Consider the following 21,725-nt stretch of genomic DNA (forward strand, 5'->3'; position numbering starts at 1 on the left):
AAAACTGAACTGAAATAAAGTTCTTACCCATCCCTACTCCAGATCACCTATGGCAGCCTTCCCCAACCTCCAGATGTGTTGGACTACAATGCCCATTATTCCCAGCCAGCATGGCAAAAGAAATGATGGAAGTTGCAGTCCGACACATTTGGAAGGCAACCAGTTAGAGAACATTGAGTGATGGCGGGAAAGTATCGCAACCATGCAAGGAAAGTTTCCATAAAACTTTGAAAGACTTGGTTCTTTCTTTTTTCTAGGCCACATATGTGCCACTAAGGATTGACAGGGTTACATGTGGATGGATGGGCTAGTAAAATGTTTTGTGGGCAGGTTTTGTGGGAAGGTGCCATAAATGGAATGGATAAAGCACTTCAGAAGAAATGGAGTAAGGGGGGACATGAAAGGAGATTTTAAAATGATGAGTGGCGTAGAGTGAATGGAGAGAAATCCCACACTCGTCCCACTCTCGTAACACGACAACTCATTCACCCAATAAGATTGATTGGTAGTAGACTCGGGACAGATGAAAGATGGTACCTTTTCATGCAATGCATCATTAAGGGATGGAATTTGCTGCCACAAGCAGTCATGACGGATTGTAGCTCCAATGGCTTTTTAAAGAAAAGCTCATGGAGGAGGTGCCTAACAGTGGTGATTATTAACCACAATAGCTGAATTGTGGTTAATAATTGTTTAAAGACAATATATATCTGAATATGGCATGCTAGGTAGAGCCAAACATTGAGAGGACTAGCACCTTCTCAAGTCCTGCTAGTGAGCTCCTGAGCATCCACCGCAGGAAGGAGCCTGTGGGATGAGAAAAACATTGGGCTCAATCCACTAGGGGGTCTTCTCCTGTTCCTATAATCCTCCTTGTGTGGGCTAAAGTAGGGAATGGCTGTGTGTGTGTGAACATTAGAAAAGATAAGTTCTCCTGAATAATCTCTCCCGAAGACCCTGGTGCTGTTGGCCTTTGTTTCTGCAAAATGCCAATGAAATCCCCGCAGATGCAATGTCTTGCCTTCAGACTGTAGAACTAAAACAGTCAATTGAAAATAATTAGGATTTGCTGAAAATAAAAACACAATGTACATGCTGGGAAATATGGGTTGTGACCAAAGCACCACGTCCTGATCACACATTGTAATCACAAATGTTTCCTTGTCACTGCGGCCAGATTTTGGACTTTTATGCTTGCCGTTAATTTCACATCCACCCTCTGCAAATTTCTGCAAATGCCCAGAACCATCGTGGCCATTTTAACACATGCTTATTTTTTTTTCTCGTCCCAGAGCCCACGTTTCCTTGGAAACATTGGCAAGAGGGACGGTGGGGCTTGGCTGATGGGGTGATTTCAGCAAACTGGCCATACGTACTTGTCAGTGCTGCAGATTCAATATATCTGCTTAAATTACACCCCCCCACAAGTCATCATAAGTTGAGGGATGAGTTTGGGGGTTGGGGTAGGTTCCTACGCTGTGTCAAGGCAACCCTGGATTTAGCCAGGACAGATGGCACAAAGGCAGGATTATGCAATTTTTCATAAAATGCCTGTTCCATTTGGTGTTAGCCTACTGGGAATGAGAGGATGGAGCAGGGAGACTTGGCAGCCGGACAGCATCTGCAGGCACCTGGGGGCTGGCGAGAACCAGGTCGCATCTGGGACAGAAATCAAGGGCAGAATCGTTCTGCTTTCTGATTATGGACAAAGCAACCCAGGAACGATGGGTGGGCCAGGAAGAGGAGGCCGTCTTGATCTGGCATATATTTAAAGGCAGGCTCAACATTTCCATGAAGAATGGAAATGGCAGCCAGTTTAGCGTAGTGGTTAGTGTGTTGGACTGCAACTCAGCAGATCCAGGTTTGAGCCCCCATTCGGCCATGGAAGCTTCCTGGGTGACTTAGGGCCAGTTACTGACTCTCATCCTCACCAACTCACAGGGTTGTTGTGAGGATAAAATGGAGAGGAGGATCATGTGAGCTGCCTTGGGGTCCTCGGATGAAAAATGGTGGGATATAAATGTAATAGTAACAACAACAACAACAACGATAGCAGCAAGAGCCAGGTATGGAAGGAAAGAGTGGGATACAGCGACACAGTGGGCAGTATCCAACTTGCCTGCACAGCACTGGGACCCACCACGAGCACACCGAGGAGCTAGCAGTTCCTGTAACCACAGCCAACCCGAAAAGAGTGGAAATGCTTGTTTCCAGAACAGGGCAGGTCAGGGGAGCTTGCAGAAGGAAGCTCGGCTGACCCGTTCCAATCTGGAAACAACAGTTCCTGCTTGTTTCCGGGGTTGCTCTTTGAACTGCCAGCTCTCTGTTGCATGCATGATGGGTCACGCTTCTGCCACAGACTGAGTGCGAGTGCAGCAGCAGTATTGGCAGTAACACAGATAACGTGTATTTTTCTGTACGCATTTTTGTTTTGGGTGGGTTTTTGCGGGGGCGGGATGCCCTATTAAAAATAGAAAACCCCGGGTGATTTACAGTTAAAACTTGCAATGTTAAAACACTTACATTAAAAAACACACCTCTAAACTGGGAAGCTTCTCCTAATGTTTAACCAAAATCAGCTTCCCTGCAACTTCCAGCCATTGCTTCTAGCCCTGCCCCCTGGAGCAACAGAGAAGGACTCTGCTCCATCTTCTGCAGGACAACTCTTCCCTCCCTCTACTTGTTACCCTGCCCACCCCAATCTACTGCCAAAACCAAGACTGTTAGGCTGCAGTCGTAGGGACGCTTACCTGGAAGTAGGCCCCACTGAGCTCAACGGGACTGACTTCTGACTGTTAAACTCTTAGGGTATAAATTGAGCGCCAGATTCTCAGGATGCAAGGAAATTTTATTGTAGGAAGCCTGGCGTGTTTCGGCCTTTTTCTTACTTGTAGGCCTTCTTCAGGGGGCAGAGAAAAAAGTCTGCAGGAGTTTTTCAACAAGAGATTGTCTCCTGGGTCAATCTACAGTCGCCAGTAGACTGACCTGGGGGACAATCTTTTGCAAAACAATTCTGCAGACTTTTTTCTCTGATCCCTGAAGAAGGCCTTGTTGTTGTTGTTCAGTCGTGTCCGACTCTTCGTGACCCCATGGACCATAGCACGCCAGGCCTTCCTGTCCTGCGCTGTCTCCCGGAGCGTGCTCAAGTCCATATTCATTGCATCAGTGATGCTATCTAGCCATCTCATCCTCTGCCGCCCCCTTCTCCTTTTGCCTTCAGTCTTTCCCAGCATCAGGGTCTTTTCCGGTGAGTTTTCTCTTCGCATTAGGTGGCCAAAATAAAAGGCCGAAACGCGTTGGGCTTCCTACAATAAAATTTTCTTTGCATCCCGAGACCCTGTTTCTCTCCTTTGTGATTTCCTTTGGATGCTGACCTCCTTCTGTTTTCTCTATAAATTGAGCACCCCATGGCCTCATGATGGGTTGGAGTCTAGTGAGCTATCTAGGATAGCATGTGCTCAGGCCTCTTCAGAGGCTCCGAAGGGAACAGGGGCATGCAACATCGTATCCTGTGATTGGCAGGCAGCACAGAGCCTCTGGGTTGGCCAGGCCTAGTGTCAGTACTAAAAGCCTGGCTTGGTCCTGCCCACATTGGGTCAGTGGTCTCAGGGTCTGGCCCCCAGCTGCAATTATACGCACTGGTCTCAGAGATTCCTGGCCAGAAAGTATACACATGCCCCAGTCATAGATTTGAGTGGGGTCACCCTGTCTGCAAGTTCAGTCTGGCTTTTGTTGTGGTCACTCTGTAAGGTGCGGGGGCCCAGGTAGCGATATGGTAAAAAAACAGCCATCAAAATATACGCACAGAGATCAGAGCCGCCTTCCCTACCCTGGTGCCCTCCAGATGTTTTGGACTTCAACTCCCATCAGCCCCAGCCAGCATGGCCATTGGCTGGGAATTATGGGAGTTGCTGTCCAACACATCCAGAGAGCACCACATTGGGAAAGTCTGGATGAGAGAAGTTGTGGGAGGAGTACGAGCGAATGCAACTTTTGCAGCAGTGAGAAGGCAAGCGGCCACTGTTGCTGCAAACCACGTGTGCTCAGAAACACCCGTGTGTGGCTGGAGGCTGCAACGCCAATTTACACCCTACCCTAACCACAGTTCTCTGGGCAGGTAGCGACATTCTCCTTCTCTGATGATGTTGGAGAGTAAATCTCAGCTTTGAGGGCAGTGTGCTCCGGAGTTGGGTTCCAACCCCGGGAATAATATGAAGATGCGGCGGGGAGATCCAGGGCTTTGAAGAGAAAAAGAGGGCTTCACTTGATCCCAGGGTGCTTCCCAGACACAAGACACTCTGCAAGAAATTGGTCTTGTCCTCCTATCCTTGTGGGGGCCACCTGCCCCTCCCCACAGCGACAAACATTAATTCTCTTTTGTAGGGAGGAACAGAATGCCCAAGGGGGGAGATGGAATTGCAGACATCATGCCAGGCCTTTTGCAATCAGTCAGGATCTAATTTATTCTCAGGCACCATCTGGCATGTGTGTGAAACTGTCTCCATGTAAAGACTGCCAGCCTTCATGGGGATGGGGGTGGGTGGGTGGGGGGGGTAGGTGTGACAGACATGACAGAGCAATGAGGCAACCCTAAGCCTGTAAGGAAAGGGGACAGCCTTCTCTAGCACTGTCATCTGTTGTCCTCCCAAAAGGAAATCTGGCTGGCACTTAAAAGCTGCTTGACACGCTGCAAGGAAACAGATGCAGAGGAGGCACAAAGAGTTGGAAACTTGACACATTACCGCCCGCCCCTGCCTGCCCAGTCTGGAATCACAAGATTCTGGTGGGCATCCTGAAAATCAAGCTTCCCCAAACTGGCGTGCTCCAGACGTGTTGGACTACAACTCCCACCACACCCAGCCAGCATGGCCATTGGTTGGGGCTCATGGGAGCTGTAGTCTAACATGTCTGGAGGTTGCAGAAAGCTACTGAAAAAGGTCAAAATAGCTTTGGACATCAAGCTTTGAGTAGAGAGAGATCCATGAACAGTAGGATCGGCCCATTCATGGCTATTGTCATGTGATTTGTACCCTGCCTTTCTGCCAGGAAAATGGCACTCAAGACAACTTACAATCAGAGGAACTAAAACATTAAAAAAAATGTGATTAAAACAATAATAAAACAAATGCATTAAAAACACAAAGAAGTGGAACCTACATCATGGCATGCTCGGAGTGAGTATACCTCTGAATACCAGATGCTGGCGGGGGGGAACAATAAGGGGGGGTATTTATTTATTCATGTATTTATTTGTAATACTTATATACCACTTAATATAATAACATCCCTACGCTGTTGTCTTAATGCTCTGCTCATGAATTTCCCAGAGGCCTTAGGCTTGCTGGTTGTTCCTTGAATGCTGGACTAGACGCTTCCAGGCCTGCTTATGCCCTGTGAAGAGCCGCAGTGTTGGAAGGGTAAGGTGGCAACCTTCAGTAAATGTTACGTTTGAACCCACGTTTTCTGGATGCCTTCCAGATGCTTCCGTGGAAGGAGTTGCCCTGAGAGTGGCGTGCATCGGGCTGGGCTTGGAATGGGAGGAGGGCTGGATGCTGTAGGAAAGCAAGCCCCCCCCCCCCCTTCATGTGGAGGAAAGATATGCCTTGTACTACAGCCATCCAAAATAATTTCTTTCCCTTTGAACAGAAAGCCGCCATGTTGGGACATCTGCTCTCTGGAAACTGTACCACAATGACCAGGCGGGTTGCAGCGTTCACAACCAACCAGTACGATACACCCTGGAGGATTTTTGTCTTTTCCACTGGTTCCTAAAGATACGTTCAGAAAGCCACAGTGAACTCGGTCCAACTTTTGCACAATCATGCTGACAGGCACAGAATGCAGAGGGGAAGGAGGTCCTTGGGGGATTCATGCCGGGCTCTACGGAGTGCTTAAGTGGCAGGGGAGGGGGGGAGCAGGGCACCGAGAGAGAAAGGGGTGGCTTCAGCCATTCAAAGGGAGCCCTATTCACATGCCATCCCTTTAGTCCAGAGGCAATGAAGATGGCTGACCTTATCAAAGGCCAGACTGGAGCTGAACTTTCCAAGGTTTGGTTAGGGAGAAAAATGAAAGGACACCAGGCCCCGATCCCTAACCAAAAGAGATGCAGGATGAGGGCAACCTGCTCAGGAGAACAGAAAAAAGAAATCGGCCCACCTGCCAAGCTGGGAAAACAAAGGAAGGAAAGGTTGCCAAAAACAGAGAGCAGGTGTTTGATTGAACTGACTGAAGCAACTGACTGTCCTTCTGACTGCTAGAAGGACAGATAAGGGGGTTGTGGCTGGTGCTGTGAGCATGCTGCCCGCCCCCCACCCCCAAAGAAAGAAAAAGATCTTCTGCCCCCAAGAAAAACCGAGTTCTGCAACATTATGCAAATTAACCACATTTGCATGACTCCCTGATTTTGCATAACTATGTCACCTTTTCTATTTTGCATAATTTATTCTAGTTTTGCAAATCAGGGAGAAGGGCACGGAGTTGTGGAAGGTGCCGTGGCCTCACTGCCACCCCCTGGAAACCTTATTCACCGTCTCCCCCTCTAGCATTTGAAATGTTTCAAGCCTACCTTTCCAACCATAAGGCCTAGAAAATTGGTATTTTTCAAAAGGTAATGCTAGATTTTCAGGGAGCTGAATTCTGCAGCCAGCCCCCCAAATCCTAGAGGCTTTCTGTAGTCATGTGCCTCTGCTTGTAACAAAGCACTGACCTGACATGATCCGGGCGGGACAAGTTGGTATGCTTGAGCTATCCCTTGTCCCATCATGAGATGTAGGCTATAAAACAAGGGATTTGTAAAGCTGAATTCTCCAGGGAAGCCCCCTTAGGAAACGCACATTTCCATATCCGGCTAAGCCGCAATGTAATGTCAGCAATGTGCCAAAAGCACAAAAAAGCATCCTGGGAGAAAACTGTCCAGGGGCAGAATAATAATCACCGAGATGCACCAGGAGGGATGGTGCGAGCGAGGCATCAGGGCAATTGCTGCAAATGTATCTTTAGATTTGCAGCCCTCTGATCTGAGCAGCTGGGGTTTGGGAGAGAGCCTGAGCAAGGAGGAGGGCGCCTGGCCGATGAGCTTCCAACTTTGTTCTCAGGAGCGGAGCCTCCACCGCTCAGACTGCAGGGGCCACTCCAGGAAAATGCAGGCCCCATTAAGTTTCTTGGAAACGGCCAAATCGAACCAGTCCATTTGCTGGGCTGGATGGATCATGGATGGCCTGTCTGACATGCACGGCCAAGGCTGCCAGGGGTGCCACACGAGAAGAGGGAGGGGCTGCTCCAAGTCAGTCACTCAGTCGGCAGCTAAAGGCCGGGGCAGCCATGCTGCATTTGGGGTGTGTGGAGGGAGGGGGAAACGGGGTGACTGGTGCAGCCGAGGCCAAGCTGCCCAGCCAAGCTGTGAGGCCCGCTCTCGGATGGCTGGACCGATCTGTATTTTAAAGTGCATTTTCAGAGCTTTTCTTGTGGCGACTTTTTATACCTCGCATTAACTGTGGCAGGGGGGGGCCATAGCGCAGCGTGACAGAGCACATGCTTCGCATGCAGACGGTCCCAGGTTCAATCCCCGGCTTCTCCAGGTAGGGCGAGGTAAGAATCCTGCCTGAACCCCTGGAGAGCCGCTGCTGCCAGTCAGTGTCGACAATACCGGGCCAGTCTGACTCTGTAGAAGGCAGCTTCCTATGTTCCTACCAATACAGCTCACACAGCTGCTGCCACCAAGCTGCCATTTTTTATGGTAAAGGGATTTGTGCTTTTGCCGTGCACAGGGAGAATATAGGCCTGTTTAGTTATTTGTGGCAGCGGTTTACTCAGCACGTGCTGCTAGTGGGCTGGCCAGACATGTCGGTGCACCCAAGAGCCTCCTCCGACAAGTGTTCAAAATGACTGTGTGTGTGTGTGCGGGGGGGGGAGTGGGGCTGCATACATCAGCCCTGCCCCCAATGTCCCCATGGAGGGAACTTCATGGAGGGAGAGACCAGATGCGCAGTTACAGGATGGGGAAAACTTGATTCAAGAATACTGCAGGCGAGGGGGATCTTGGAGTTGTTGTGGATCATGGGCTGGGTGTGAGCCGACAACGTGATGTGGCTGCAAAAAAGGCAAATACTATTTTGGGCTGAATTAATAGAAGCATAGCTTCCAAATCCCGGGAAGTACTAGTCCTTCACTACTCAGCACTGGTTAGGCCTCATCTTGTGTACTGTGTCCAGTTCTGGGCACCACACTTTGGGAAGGATGCGGACAAGCTGGAGAGGGTTCAGAGGAGGGCAACGAAGATGATCAGAGGACTGGAAACAAAGCCCTATGAAGAGAGACTGAAAGAACTGGGCATGTTTAGCCTTGAGAAAAGAATACTAAGGGGAGATAGGATAGCACTCTTCAGGTACTTGAAAGGCTGTCACAGACAGGAAGGCCAGGATCTCTTCTCCATCATCCCAGAGTGCAGGACACGGAATGGTGGGCTTGGGTTGCAGGAAGCCAGATTCTGGCTGAACAGCAGGAGGGGTTTCCTGACTGTTGGAGCAATACGACAATGGAGCCAATTCCCCAGGGAGGCTGTGGGCTCTCCCACACTGGAGGCATTCAAGACGAGGCTGGACAGCCACCTGCCGGGGATGTTCTGACTTAGGACTCCTGCACTGAGCAAGGGGTTGGACTCAACAGTCTTATAGGCCCCTTCCAACCCTACCATTTTATTTTATTTTATTTATTTATTAAATTTATTAATCGCCCATCTGGCTGGTCACCCAGCCACTCTGGGTGATGTACAAAGCATATAATAAAACAATAAAATTCTACAATAAAAACATTTTCTGAAATACCCTAACCCACCCCAAATGCCTGCCTGAACAACCACGTTTTTAATGCATGGCGGAAGCTCATTAAAGAGGAGGCATGGCGGAGTTTCCTAGGGAGGGAGTTCCACAGAGTGCGGGCCACCACAGAAAAGGCCCTCTCCCTCGTCCCCACCAGTCTAGCTGTCCTGGCTGATGGGACAGAGAGAAGGCCATCCGAGGCTGATCTTGTTAAGCGGAAGCATTACTAACAACAAAGCTAGCAGAGATGACAGTATTCCAGCTGAGCTATTTAAAATCCTAAAAGATGATGCTGTTAAAGTGCTGCACTCAATATGCCAACAAATTTGGAACACTCAACAGTGGCCACAAGACTGGAAAAGGTCAGTTTACATTCCAATTCCAAAGAAGGGCAATGCCAAAGAGTGTTCAAACTACCGTACAATTGCGCTCATTTCACATGCCAGCAAGGTTATGCTCAAAATCCTACTAGCTAGGCTTCAGCAGTATGTGAACCGAGGACTACCGGAAGTCCAAGCTGGGTTCCGAAGAGGCAGAGGAAATAGAGATCAAATCGCCAACATTTGCTGGATCATGGAGAAAGCAAGAGAAGTCCAGAAAAACGTCTATTTCTGCTTCATTGACTACGCTAAAGCCTTTGATTGTGTGGATCACAACAAACTGTGGAAAATCTAAAAGAGATGGGAGTACCAGACCACCTTACCTGTCTCCTGAGAAACCTGTACGAGGGACAAGAAGCAATAGTAAGAACCGGACATGGAACAACCGAGTGGTTCAAAATTGGGAAAGGAGTACGACAAGGCTGTATATTGTCGCCCTGCGTATTTAATTTATATGCAGAGTACATCATGGGAAACACTGGGTTGGATGAATCACAGGTCGGAATTAAGATTGCCGGGAGAATTATCAACAACCTCAGATACGCAGACGATACCACCCTAATGGCAGAAAGCAAAGAGGATCTAAACAGCCTCTTGTGGAGGGTGAAAGTGGAGAGTGCAAAAGCTGGTTTGAAACTCAACATTAAAAAAACGAAGATCATGGCATCTGGCCCCATCACTTCTTGGCATATAGAAGGGGAAGAAATGGAAGCAGTGACAGATTTTATTTTCTTGGGCTCCAAGACCACCGCAGATGGTGCCTGTAGCCATGAAATTAAAAGACGCTTGCTCCTTGGGAGGAAAGCTATGGCACACCTAGACAGCATAGTAAGAAGCACAGACATCACCTTGCTGACAAAGGTCCGTATAATCAAAGCTATGGTTTTCCCAGTAGTAACGTATGCCTGTGAGCGCGGGACTGTAAGGAAGGCTGAGTGCTGAAGAACTGATGCCTTCTAACTGTGGTGCTGGAGAAGACTCTTACGGGTCCCCTGGACTGCAAGGAGGTCAAATCAGTCCATCCTGAAGGAAATCAACCCTGACTGCTCATTGGAAGGACAGATACTGAAGCTGAAACACAAATATTTTGGCCACCTAACGCGAAGAGAAAGCTCACTGGAAAAGACCCTGCTGCTGGGAAAAATTGAAAGCAAAAGGAGAAGGGGACGGCAGAGGATGAGATGGCTAGATAGCATCACCGATGCAATGAATATGAACTTGAGCACACTCCGGGAGAGAGCGGAGGACAGGAAGGCCTGGCGTGCTGTGGTCCATGGGGTCACAAACAGTCAGACACGACTGAACAACAACAACAACTGGTGTTGCTGGAGGTGGTCCTTAAGATAGACTGGGCTGGAACCATATAGGGTTTTAAAGGTCAAAACCAACACCTTGAATTTGGCCCGGAAAACAACTGGTAACCAGTGCAACTCCTTCAACACTGATGTGATCTTGCCGGCGGCTGCCTTTAATCAGGCAAGCCGCCGTGTTGTGTACCAGCTGCAGCTTCTGAACCGTCTTCAAGGGTAACCCCATGTAGAGCGCATTACAGCAGTCTAAACGAGAGGAGACCAGGGCATGTACTACCAATGGGAGCAGATGGTCGGGAAGGAAGGGGCGCAGCCGCCGTATCAGATGGAGTTGGTAAAGTGCTGTCCGGCTCACAGCTGACACCTGAGCCTCCATGGACAGCTGGGAGTCCAAAATGACCCCCAGGCTGCAGACCTGGTCTTTCAAGGGTAGCCGTACCCCATTCAACACCAGGTCAACATCCCCCAGCCTCCTCTTGTCTCCCACCGAAAGTACCTCGGTCTTGTCGGGGTTCAGCTTCAGCTTGTTCCTCCCCATCCAGCCACTCACCGTCTCCAGACATTTGGACAGGGATTCTACGGCCAACCTTGGTGAAGATTTGAACGAGAGGTAGAGCTGCGTGTCATCTGGATATTGATGACACCGCACCCCAAACCTCCAGATGATAGCCCCCATACTATTCTATGATCCCTTTGCACGCTCAGCTAAATGCGCTTAGCAGCCTCCACGTGACTGCGACCTCTGTTATGCTGAATGCACAAACCTCGGAAGGCCCCTCCGCTGGCCTGGGGATACCGCAAGTCTGGCTCTGCTGTCCTCCTCACATTTTGAGCACCTGAAGAGGGCTAAAGAGCGATCCACGTATGGTCTGAAACACTGCTACATGGTGCCCCGTCTAAAGGGTGAGTCAAATGACTGGATCAGCCCACTGACTCGTACCATTATAGCTGAAGGGAGGCCCCATGTGCCGAGGCGGGGTTCTTCAAAATGCCAGGCACTGCTGCGGTGCAACCAGCTTCCAGAGGGATCTGGTCGGCCACTGCCGGGAACAGTATGCTGGAGCAGATGACTGGTTTGGTACAGCGGGGGAGCTCTTGGGTTAATATTGCCGATTGGCCCAGTGGAATGAGAGTTGTTTCTGCGTGTATGAACTCACAGCAACAAGGCATAAAGTCATCCCAAAGGTATGCCAAGCATTGCACCACAAAAAGGAGGCGGGAGGATCTGTAGCTGAGTGGTAGAGCCCCTGGCTTGCAGGCAGAAGGTCCCAGGTTCGATCCCCAGCATCTCCAGGCAGGGCTGGAAAAACTCCTGCCTGAAACCCTGGAAAACCGCAGCTGCCAGTCAGTTCCGACAATACTGGGCTAAATGGATCAACGATATGACTCAGTATGAGGCAGCTTCTGATGCTCTTAGGCATGTTTGTCTGGTGCAAAGTGGTCTCACTGGAAGTAATTCAAGGAGAGATTGCAAATAAACTGGGAGAACTTGGGATACAAGGGATAACAAAAAATTTAAGTGGGGAGAAAGAACGAGAGAAGGGGGAGAGGGGTGTTCATAAGATGTAAGTTTATGGAGGAGAGCAAATGACACCTGAGCCCTTGGCCAAGGCTCAGAATGGCTTTTTGGCAGAATTAATGAATGGAAACCCACTTAATTACCATTTTGTAAATACAATCTTCCTGCAAGAAACGAAAAATCGATATTAGGAGCCTGCCTTTGAGCCTAGATGGTTGGCCTTTGATACCTGCTGTTGCGGTAAATGCATTTCAGAAACACAAACCCTTTAACAAAATTTATTTTCTTGCCTGCAAATTGCCTCCCCCAACACACACACACACACACACACACACATGGGCCGTGATGTACATAGAGTAGGCCAGAGAAAGAGAAGCAATAAACCTTTGTTGGTGGTAATTCTGTGGTTCCATTTTCTTGCTTCTCCCTGCTTCAAACCTCTGATGCACAAACAAGCTTCCATAGCCATGAGCTTGCACCAAAGGGGACAGGTTCGCCCAATGAGGTGGGGCCTTCCTGATTAAGGAAAGCTTGTGCTGTTGGGATATGGGATAGTCCAGGCTTGTAAATAGTAGCCACTCTCCCAGAGCAACTACGGAACACCCCCAAGCAGGGAACTGAAAGTAGGGGGATTTAATCTTCTTTTCAGGCTACAAATGACTTGCAATTGGCACCAGAGTGGTGGTCCCTAGGCTAGTAACCATTACTGTCAGCCATTTTTAAAACTGGCAAGTCTGGGTGGTCTAGGATTCTGGATTTTACTCCAAGAGATTAAGATAGCTACTGATTTGGAACCTGGGCCTGCAAGGTGGGTGTCATAGAAACACAAACTCAGCAACAGTGCTCTGTAAAGTATGTCGGTATTACTGACCCTATGTTGCCAATGGATGGAGTGAGGGGAAACTCCAAGGCCGAGGCCAAGGTGCTATGGCTCTAGTGGGATTTGAGCCGGGGCCTCCCAGCACTGAAATGCCCCTGCTCACAGGCGTGGATACATGAGGGCCAGGCTTTCTTGCTGAATGATCCCTATCACACCAATCACAATGACCAGACACTTAGGGGAGGCGCCGTAGCCCAGTGGTAGAGTCCCTGCCTTGCATGCAGAAGGGCTCAGGTTCGATCCCCAGCTTCTCCAGGAAGGGCTAGGAAAGATTCCTGCCTGAAACCCCGGAGAGACGCGGCCAGTCAGTATTAACAACACTGGCTAGATGGACCAAGGGTCAGACTCAGTATAAGGCAGCTTCCCGTGTTCCCATTAACTCTGCTTGACAAGCCCTGTGGTTTTGCAGCCGCAGGCAAGCAGCAAAATTAGGAGGTTTGTCATGCCTCTGATGGGCCAGCATGGATGGCTGAGGGGGCTAGTTTGGCTTGGTAGGTCCCAGCTTGCACAGGGACCGGATCAGCTTACCCTTGGCCACTAAAAGCCAACCTAAACATGGAAGTCTTAGGTATAAAGCACACACGACATGAATCTCATGGATGACTTTCCTGAATTTGGGGTATTAAAGCAGCCATAGGAGGCTCTGGGTTTTTACCTGCATCATGACTGTATTTTTTTTTCTGCTGTGGGGCTAATAGTAGCTCGGCTGGGGCAGGCAATTTACATCGTTGAAATAGCAGTGTGTGTGTGTGTGTGTGTGTGTGTGTGTGTTAAACACCCCTTCTACCAATGTCACTGCGCTCAGCAGCATCGGAGCTCCTCACAGCTGCAGTATGGTAAAAACAAACCCACTGGGAGATTCAGTTATGGATCTTCTGTGTCAACTGTAGTTGGATCCTGACAATAATTCTGGGAAAAGCTCAGGCTGGGATTTTGGCAAACGTCCATGGAAAAAGAACTCTGTTGCCCCTGATCCAATGCCTTTTCTTTCACTTTTTTTCCTACCTTGTGTCATTCCCCCCAAAATGATCGCTGACAATATTGCAATCAATTAGCAAACCATATGATCTGGGATGGATCCTGTTTTCCTTTTCCTTTTTTTTTAATCAGCAAAAAAGGGAATCCTTTAGGGGCATTCAGTCTTTTTATTACTTTATGATGAGTTTTAATCCAAATGAAATTTTCAGGGAGAAAAGCATGTAATCTAATTAAGAGGCTCACACTGCAGTTTAGTTGGACTCATTACTGCAAGATAAGAGATCCCATCATTACATAGACAGTTTTTTCCCCCAAGTGCAATTGGCAGATACGTCCGAAGGCCACATTGCAAACCAATTCTGCCTGGAACTAAGTCATTTAGTCACGCACGCAAGAATGAAACAAAGGGATGGAGAGAAAAGAAGGGAGGGGGAGAGAGATTGAGAAGCACCTCAAAGGGAAATGCTGGCTTCTTTTCTACAGTTCTTCCTTTCCAAAACCATTCATCCCCCCCTCCCCAAAATGGTTAAAATGGCTTTGCTCAGTTTCATGGATTTACACTGCTGACAACATGGGATATAGAGATTATAAGGAGCTCCCAGCTGTGAATCAGGCCGTTAGCTCCTCTAGGACAGTTGTTTTCAAACTGTGTTCTGCAAAACCCTAAGGTTCCTCGGAAGCTTATTAATGGGTTCTTCCATGAGAAGATCATTCGTGGAGGACAAGCTTCCTTACTGCTGCTAATCATTCCTGCAGGGGATTCCTGGCTGTGTCCCAGGGTGTTCTCCAAGTTCATCGGGGGGCGGGGAGTGTGATTAGATGAGGCCAACACGCTCTGCGTGAACTGACTAGGTGTCCTAAAAAGGCCTTCCCCAACCAATGCCCTCTTTTAGGTTGTATTGGAGTAAAATCCCCATCATGCCCAGCCATGCTGATTGGGGATGATGGGAGTTGTAGGCCAAAACATCCTAAAAGAGGCAGCAGGGTGGGAACGCTGCCCTAGAACATGCCCTTGTGTTGCCTGTAAGAAACAGATGTCCTACGTCAGACATCTTGGCAGACAAAAAGATGTGGAAAATGTTCTCTGAAGGCAGAAAGTTCTAAAATGGAGTGGAGAGCCAGTGTGGGGTAGTGGCTGAGGTGTGGGATTAGAACTGGGTAGACGTGGGTTCAAATTCTCACCCACCCATGAAGGACTGTTGTGTCTTCTCCAAGCCTAATCTACCTAGCAGGGCTGTTGTGAGGGCAAAATGGAGTGTGTGTGTGTGTGTGAGAGAGAGAGAGAGAGAACGAGAGCGAGCATATATGCTGCCCTGGGTGGAACAATAGGATATAAATGAAATAAATAAACCCATTGACTTAGCTCAATATTGTCTACTCTGACTAGCAGCTGAAGATCTCAGGCAGTGAGTGTTATGTCCTCTGGTCTCAGTTTCCCCTCTGGCTCAGAGGACTCAGAAAAGAGGAGGAGTGAGCTATCATCTACTATTCTAGGATCTTCCAGGCCACAGCTTTACTGGACTCAGTCGGGGGACAGCCCAAGCCAGAGTTCCAGGTTCAGACAAAACACTAACCAACCCAGGGACAGAAACAAAGTCAGCTCTCAGAGGGGGCAGTGTTAACAGCAGGTCCAAACCAGCCAGCCTTCATAAGGCCTCTGCATGTCGCTGAGATAACAGCTCTCCTTGGGTGAAGTCCAGCCAGCATGTGCCTCAGTGATCTGTCCAAGGTGCTGACAGGCCTGACCTGCTCTGATCTGCATAGCCTGATGTGATCTGCATAGCCTGCTCCATTGGATGTGACCCTGCCCCTCCAACAAGTGCCACCACTTAAATTCAGCCTCCCCTGGGAGCCTTGAGCTGAGCTAGGGCAGGACAGCGAGAGGCTTTTCTCAGCTATGCTGGCTGATATCCTTTAGATGGGGGACTGCGGAGATTTGAGCTGAAGCTGTTCTGCAGGCAAAGCATGTCCTCTGCCACTGAGAGACGGCCCCTCCCCAACCATTCCTAGCATTTCCCCAAAGACAAGGAAGGCTGAATTAATTGAGAGAGCTGGTGTAGCCATAGTGATGAGGAGATGGAGCGACAAATCAGGGTTTGAATCTTGCCTCCACTGTGAACTCGATAGCTGGCCTTAGGCAAGCTGCTCTCTCTCAGCCTCAGTCCCCCCTCCTCCGTTGCCACCTCCGCAATACTGCGGGGCGGGGGGATAATAATGTCAGCTTGGATCCAGAGATGTCTTGCATGAGTGGAAACATACTTCACAGCCCTGCCGAATTCTCCTGATTTAAGTTTTGTTTTTAATTATTTTGGCAATAATTAAATTGCTAATTAAATTGGTGGATGGAGGGGGGAAATGGACGTGGCCAGGTGAGATGGATGTGTGTGGGGGAGATGAATGCAGCGGTGCGTACTGGGTGAACTTGCACCAGCGCTGATGTTCAGCCCTCGTGGGGGGGGGTGTCCCCCTCTTTTTTCCTATGTTGCTTTTGTATTTTTGCAAATCTTAGGGGTCCCCCAAGCCTACTGACACTTCCCTCCTGTGCATGAGTGGTGCCATTTTAACTGCAGAAGGATCCACACCCAGAGAATGAGTTTGCTATTAGTATATAGGATATGGCTGTTATTAATTCCAGGCAACACACTAATCGTATTATAAAACTTCCGGTCTTTAATCAATTGCTTGATTATTAATTTTACTGCTGGCTCCTCAACGTTTTCAATAATCTTTAATGTTTAATATTGTATTTTTTTTTGTTACTTTGTTGCTGTTGTTGATTGGTTTTATGATGACAAACTGTCCTAAAGGCATTTGCCAGTTGGGCAGGACAAAAATCTAATAAACAACTATAAATAAATAAATAATAGGGTGGTTTCTTTTAGGAAGACAGAGAGACACTTTGCAGCTCTAACCTGACACCTGTGCTTTCAGGACTAGAAATCTTCTCTTTCAGTCCCAGCTGTGTGAGGGTTGACAGTGGAGAACCTGTGGGTGAGGGGAAGGCATGCTACACATGCTCAGAAACACTCTTATCCAGTGGCCTTTTGTTATACGGCCTGCAGAGGGTACGCTTTTGAGTGGTGGCTTCTCCATCCACTGCTCCTGCCAGAGAAATCTCCACAGGCTGGTGTTAAGGGTGTTTAGTTTTTGATCATAGCACACACGTCCATTAATATGCTTAACACCATTATATCACGTTAGGACATCACACGGACCTACAGATTTATAGCTGCGACTCTGTTATTTCTTTCCAAACTGTTTGGTATTATTTCCATAGAAACCAAGCCCACCAGCCAGTAATTTTCACACTAGGCTCTTCCCACCCTGCTATTTCCACGACACTTACATTGCTCCGTTCTAGCACGAGAATGTGGTTGTTTGGGCTTTGCGGAAAACCAGCATCATTCCCCGGCGAGATAAGAGGCCCACGCTCAGAGAAAGTCAGCTACAACATCACTATTATCTCAAAGCGCACAGAGTGGAGGTCCATTTGCACGCAGTTGGGAGCCCAAACGTAGCCAGGTGAAAACAGGAACCTGCACTGGGAAATTGCTACCTGAAACCAATGCCATTCACACTCCACAGTTCTGCCTCCAGCATGGATTAACGTGAGGGTGTTAAAAAAGGAAAGCAGCACTGGCTGGGTCAGAGCAACCCAATCCCACCTTGGACCCTGCTGCTTAGGGCAGCAGAGCCTGGATGCTCCAGAGCCCTGCTCCAGTCTTCGACCTGCAGAAAATCATTATGCATCAACTTGTGTTGATGAACCCCTGGGCATCTTCCATGGAAACCCTGAATATTACAGAGGATTGGGGGGGGGTGGATTCCAGGGTGCACATGGTGCCCTTGAGGCACGGCCTGTCAGGACTGCATCCTAGAACCCATCCAAGGCCCTCCTGCAGGCACATGCTGCAAGGAGAGATGGTTAGTGCACAGCAAGTAATCTTCCAGGAAGTTTGTTCACCATTAGCTCCTGTCTCCTTGAAGAACCCAGATGCCATTCGTAGAGCAGTTCCTAACGATGTGACTCCGGTTGTAATGGGTTTCCATTTGTGGCAGTCAAAGGATGTGGCAACCTAAGATCTTTGGTGGTGTGTGAACAACCAAGGATTTCAGGCGGCCTTTCTTGACTGATTAAGGCAGCCATGGGTGGGGATACAGAGAGTGGTAAATGCCTCTTTAGGGGAAGGAGGAATGTCATCCAGCTGTAAGATGAAGGATGTGAAAACCTTCCGTGAAAAAACCCTCTCTGAATCCCACCTTATTGGATAATTTCCAACCAGTCTCCAATTTGCCATTCCGGGGCAAGATGCTGGAGCGTCTGATGGGATCTCAGCTCCAGGATGAAATGGATTATCTAGACCCATTTTGATCCTGCTACAAACCAGAGTTTAGGATCGAGATAGGTTTGGTTGCCCTGGTAGGTGACCTACATCAAGTGCCAGAGAAGTGAATCACATCCTTTTTGGTTCTGCTGGACCTCTCAGCATACCATTGACCATGGCATCCTTCTGGACCATCTGGATGGGATGGGCTTGGAGGTACCGTCTTATGATGGTTCCAGCCCTTCCAAAGGACCAGTTTTAGAAGGTGATGCTGGGAGACTCCTGTTTGATGCCTTGGCCATGGGCGTATGGTGTCCACCTCAGAGTCCAATCTCCCCCCCTCCTGCCCCCATGTTATTTAACATCTATACAGAACTGCTGGGAGAGCTCATCCTGGTATTTGGGGTGCAGCGTCATCAATACAGCGTCACAATGTGCAGCGTCACACCAACTCTATTTCTTCTTTTCATGTGCTATCAGGGAAATTGTTGATGTTCTGGTTTCTGGAGGTGGTAATGGGATGGAAGAGGGCTATTTATTCAATTTGTATTTCATCTTTAGACAGATGTGCTCCTGGTTAGATGTGCGGGGAGATGAACTCGAGAGCAGGGATTCAACATGTTTTGGATGGGGCTGCTGCCTTGAAAAATCAGGTTCACATTTTGGAGGGGCTCCTGGTTTCAGCTTTGCCTGGTGGCCAGAAGTGCCTTTGCCCAGTGTAGACTGGTGCACCTGTGCCTAAGGAAGCCAGATCTGGCTACAGTAGTTACATCTGGGCTGGATTATTGCAATATACATTATGTCTAGAACACAGTTGCAAGGATGTTAGTGGGATGACATTAAACCTATCCTGTGACAGCTAAATTGGCTGCAAACTGGTTTCCAGGTTGTGAAGATTTGAGGCCTACAGAGGCAAAGGGGGGGGGAAGCTAGGCCTAGAGGCCTGGAGTTTTTGTTGGGAGGGGGTATCCCTGAGAGGAGTAGTTCATTTCCCCAGTTAGGTTTCAGTTTCAATTCCCCATTTAAGTCTTATTTCTTCAGGCTTGAAGTAGTAATTTCGGTTTGCAAGGAGAAGGGTATATAAAGAGAGTGAGACAGCGGGAGTTGGGGAGACCAGAGCTTGAAGAGGGAGCAGGAAGAAGCAGCCTGGAGAAGTCTAGTACAGCTAGGGTAAAGAAGCCTGCATTTTGCAACTTTTATTTTCTCTTAATGCCATTGTATCACTCAGCAATACTGTGTAATTACCTTTAGTTGTGATTTACTTGCTTTAATTTACCTGTAAACTGTTGTGGTTAAACCCTGTGTCTAGAGTGTCAATCACCCCACACCTACAGCCTAAACCCTACATTACTGGAAAGGGGAAGGTAAAAGAAGGTAAAAGAAGGAAGGTGGGACTCTTAAGGAAGCAAAAGATCCTTAAGGAGTTGCTCAGGGGGTCCAGGTCATAAAGGGAGCCCTGACGCAGGCATAATTCAAAGTGTTGGTAATCAACTTTAAAGCCATATATGGATATGGAAAGGACCACCTCCTCCCATACCAGCCTGCCCACTGCCTAAGATCTGGTGGGGCAGCCCTTCTCTGTGGACCATCCATGATGGAAGCACAGCTGGCTGTGGCAAGAGACAAGGCCTTCTCCACAGCTGCACCCAGGCTGTGGAACATCTTGTCCCATGAGGCCTGGATTCCCGCCCCACCCCACCCCGCCCCCTCCCCTCCCCTTCAGGGAAGCCAACTTCCTTCAGCTAGGAAAGGCATTTTTGTTCTGGCAGGCTTTTGCCCTGACGGGTAGGTGATGTTTTTATTCTCAGGTAGCTGATTGGCCACCATGCGAACAAAATGCTGGACTAGATGGACCCTTGGTTTGATCCTGCAGGGCTCTGCTTATGTTCTTCTCTGAATGTTGCTTTTTATCTGTCCGGTCTGTCTCCGCTGTACTTTGTTGATATTGTTGTTTTTGATGATGCAGCTGCTTTCTCCCTGGTTCCAGTCCTCCCACCTCCTATACTTGCCAGGGCAAGTACTCCTATACTTGCCAGGGCAAGCATTGGCCCACAAAGTGTCCTTCTCGTTGCAGTCAGAGGGGACAGGTGGAGCCACAGGAGGAGGCATCGTGAAGTGACATGAAGACCCTCCATTGGGCTTTCCAGAGATAAGTACCTGTGTGGTCTGCAGCCTGTGGGCATCCCAACACTTCCTGTGACTGTGCAGTCCCACAGCAAGAGGGGACTGCAATCTGGTGATCTTAAGAGCAGGAAGAGAAAGGAAAAGGCTGAAGAAAACAGCTCCTTCCTATGACTGGTTTGGTATTTATTTTTCCAGGGCACAGTGCTGCAACTCTTCTTCAGCTAATTTTATCTTATTGTCTCATTTTATGGCCTGGCAACATTTTGGTAAGCAGGGTCCTGGCCTTGCCAGAACTAGGAAGGTTCACAACACCCCTGCTGGGTGGGACCCCTCCAGCTAAAGTTCCACAGTAACACCGGGATGCCTACATAAGACTTGCTCTGTTCATGGGGCAGGTACACGCCCTGTACCAATTGTGATTTTAACTGATGTAAGCTGACCTGAGTGATTATTAGGGTAGAAATTCTTATATAAATAAATAAACACACACACACGCTTCAGAGGAAGCTCAGGAATGAGGGATGGGTGAGAAGTTTGTTCGGTTCGTATTTCAATGTGAACTTACCAGACTCACACTTCCAAAACCTAAACACGAACTGGAACAAAGTTTGCTGCCAAAATTCATACGTTTCCAAAGTTTGTGATGTGGTTAGTAAAAAATGTGTGTAAAAATGCATTCATTAAAAAAAAAAAAAAGTATAACAAATTGTATACATTTGCAAAAATGCGCTCAACATTACGTATATTTAGAAAAAGTGTGTAACCAAAAATGCAGATTTTTGGAAAATGTCCATGAAAAATGCGTACAAATCTTCATGCAGGCTAAAAAAAAATAATTCCCAATTCGATGTAGAATCAGGATGGAACAAACCCAGTATTGAAAAAATGAGCACCTGAGTGAAGTTGAGCTTGACAGATTGAAGTTGAGCTTGACAGAGTGAAGTTGAGCCCTCCATGCCCAGAACACAATTTAAAAAGTATCGCTTTAGAACCAGGGTGGGAAACTGTGGCCCTCCAGATATTCTTGGATTGCAACACCCATCATCCCTGACCATGGGCCATGCTGGCTGGGGTGGAATTCCAACCAATGGAATTCCATGCATGCAATGGTAACCCAGGGTTTTTAAAATCAATGACAGGAGGGGGAGGCAAGTGGGAGCAATGGAGCCGTGTGAACTGGCATGGTGGCTCATTCACAGCATCCCAGGTTTTTTTTTGAAATCCTGGGTTGCTGTGAATGAGCCACTGTGCTGGTCCACACGGCTCCATTTCTCTCACTTGGCTGCTCCTTCTGTCTTGACTTGGATTCCTGCAATGAGCAGGGGGTTGGACTAGATGGCCTTATAGGACCCTTCCAACCCTACTATCTATGATTCATTGAGAGTGACCAAGG

General features: G+C 48.5%; 1 protein-coding gene across 1 annotated transcript in view; it reads right to left on the reverse strand.

Annotated features, from left to right (window-relative positions):
* IGDCC3 (immunoglobulin superfamily DCC subclass member 3) overlaps positions 1-21,725 on the reverse strand; it is a 154,308-nt gene that overhangs the window by 20,993 nt on the left and 111,590 nt on the right.

The sequence above is a fragment of the Heloderma suspectum genome, chromosome 11 (assembly GCF_057233095.1).
Source record: "Heloderma suspectum isolate Gila_16-S chromosome 11, 16-S_ref, whole genome shotgun sequence".
In the NCBI taxonomy this organism is placed as follows: Eukaryota; Metazoa; Chordata; class Lepidosauria; order Squamata; family Helodermatidae; genus Heloderma; species Heloderma suspectum.